This window comes from Trachymyrmex cornetzi, unplaced genomic scaffold (genome assembly GCF_001594075.2).
Source record: "Trachymyrmex cornetzi isolate Tcor2-1 unplaced genomic scaffold, Tcor1.1 scaffold286, whole genome shotgun sequence".
In the NCBI taxonomy this organism is placed as follows: Eukaryota; Metazoa; Arthropoda; class Insecta; order Hymenoptera; family Formicidae; genus Trachymyrmex; species Trachymyrmex cornetzi.
In genome coordinates, this window is record NW_017297545.1 from 113,879 (window position 1) to 116,584 (window position 2,706).

The 2,706-nt window shown below is 29.8% G+C and overlaps 1 protein-coding gene across 1 annotated transcript in view; it reads right to left on the reverse strand.

Moving 5' to 3' along the window:
• LOC108762264 (transmembrane GTPase Marf) overlaps positions 1 to 2,606 on the reverse strand; it is an 88,472-nt gene extending 85,866 nt beyond the window's left edge. Inside the window, exon 1 of the mRNA XM_018509196.1 lies at positions 2,506 to 2,606. The gene's annotated coding sequence lies outside the window, so the exon portion shown is untranslated. The remainder of the gene's footprint in view (positions 1 to 2,505) is intronic.
• Positions 2,607 to 2,706: the final 100 nt, after the last annotated feature.

A 2,706-nucleotide genomic window follows, 5' to 3' on the forward strand; every position in this document is an offset into this window, starting at 1 on the left:
TATATATACATATATATAAATATATATATATAAATATTTAACTTATTCGCATTATTATTTTTTTATTCAGAAATATAAAATAATTTGGATAATAGATAAAATTCATCAGTCATCCAATTTATAATATCGTCAAAAGTATATCACTTTTAGGTTTTTTTGAGTATAACTTCTGTCAAAGCAAATCGAATGCGCTCTAATTTTTATAGTAGATACCAGGTGCACCTTGTACATAAAGGATAATGAGATTTGATAATATATACCATGATTTTTTAATTTATTATTAATTTTCCCAAAATTGCACTTTTGTACTTTCTTCGCTTTTTTATGTCGCAACCATTGTTTTTATCATTATAACTTAATTTTAGTAGTTAGATTTAGTATTTTACATTATGGAAAAGACCTCAAGAATATGAACGACAGAAAGCTATCGTAAAGGACCATAAATGAATAAACAAGGAGTTTGCCTAACAATTTAGTATCTCTAAATCAACAGTGATCAAGTCTCTTAAGCATTAGAAGCAAAGCTATCTAGCAAATCTATGTTATACCATCATTATTAAACAACATAAATTTACTTTTGTTGCTCCAGAAGATATCAGACCATTGCTAGTATCCAGTTGAGGTATGCTTTGATGCACTTCACTCACGTCTTCCAATTCTTTACAGAAATGAATGATTTCTTCATTGGCCATCGTTTACATAGTCTTTCAGGCGACAGCATATGATCTGTACAGGTGAATTAGACTGTTCAGAAGTCAATGTTTTTTTAACAACATCCAGGGTCGTGAGATATAGATCACTGCTAGATATGCTAAGGATATTATGACAAGAAAAGTAGTGTGGTTGGTCGCTTTTCTTCTCAACATAGCTTGTCTAGATCTTCCAACGTTTAAGAAACTTGGTCACTGTCAAATTGAAAGTGCCAAATTGCTAGGCAAACTCCTCATACATCCATCCTTATTTGTAGAGAATATTTACAATGGCTTTCTATTGTTCGTTCTCCAGCACCATGGATCTTTGCCATAATGTAAAACACTAAGTCTAACTAAAATTAGGTCAGGATGATAAAAACTATGGCTGTAACATGAAAAGCAAAAGAAGTACAAAAATGTTATTTTGGAAAAATTAATAAAAAAATAAAGAATCATGATGCATATTGTTAAATCTCATTATACTTTATACAGGATGTTAGTTAAGTATGTTCCCAAACTCAACAGAGCGATTCTTTGGTTTATTTCAAGTAAAAAAGTTCATATAAACATGTGTCCTAAACAACTTAGTTTCCGAAATACAGGTGAATGTTCGCAAATGTGTGACGAAACGATAAATTGCGTTGGTAAGGTACCTTCCTGCATAAATATGCCTTGCTTCATGTGAGTTACTATTCGCACAACCATAAACAAAATGACAAAGTCAAAGTCAAAGTCACAAAATCAAAAATAGACTTCAGTCCTGATGTTGCTGCGGGTCAATTAGCTTGTACGTACGTTTTTAGGCCAAATTGTTTCAATCCATCAAAATCGGTTTCATCATGCCTAAGTTTACAAATTTTGAAATGGCAGATATGCCCACCCCAATTGAGAATGAGAATGATTTGAGGAATCGAATAGTTGCTTCATGTGAGGCAATACGTAACACACCTGGTATCTTTAAGCGTGTACGTCCATCTTTGAGAAAAAGGCTCGATGGATGTATCATGGCGCAAGGTCGACATTTTCAACAATTCATCTAATTGTTTTATTTCATCGGAAGAACTAAAGCCTGTTTTCGTTTTTCTGTTTTTGATTAGTTTTTGACTAGTTCAAGTTGTATTTCTTACAAATAAACATATTACTACACGTTTAAATTTTTTTATTTCGGAAACTAAGCCATTTAGGACACATGTTTATATGGATTTTTTTACTTGAAATAAACCAAAGAATCGCTCTGTTGAGTTTGGGAACATACTTAACTAACACCCTGTATACACTGCACCTGCCACTAAGTGTCTACTGTACAAATTTATGTGAATATTTGATTCATTTCAGCTTAAACAGAAGTTAAAAAACTTAACAGTGACTTTTAAGCAGTATTCTATCTTACCTAAACTAAAAATTTTATTACGTTACTATAAATAAAATTCAATTTAAATTACATTTGTATTTAAAATATAAAATCTAAATGTATAATAATTTGATAAACTGCTAAATAATACAAATTTTCTTTCAGAAAACAACGCACAAAAATAAACAAATTTCACAATGATCAAATCATATTAAAATTTTTATCTGATATAAAAATAATATACTGCTCTCTATAGAAAAAATAAATATTTCCAGAAAATTATGATGTTAAAAACATAAAATTACAAAATTAAAAGAAAAAAATTTCTAAAAAGTTCTAATTTGGAATCTAACCTCTATATTGGTGCTAAAAGATCTTTATATAATTAAATAACATATATGTGAATTTTTATTAAAATGATAAAATATATATATATACGTTTATAAAGCACAATTTTCATACCGTAAAGATAGTATTGCGTAAAATGATGAACAGTAATTCATAACACAAGAAATCTTCGTCAATTATCACATAAGTCGACCAGTCACAAGTTCTTCAACCGAATACCTTTAGGGCCTGCGCACAATAGAGGAACAAGAATTAGATATTAAGATTTCAACCTATCAGAAACCGTGTATTCCGATGTAATCAGTTTCTGATAGG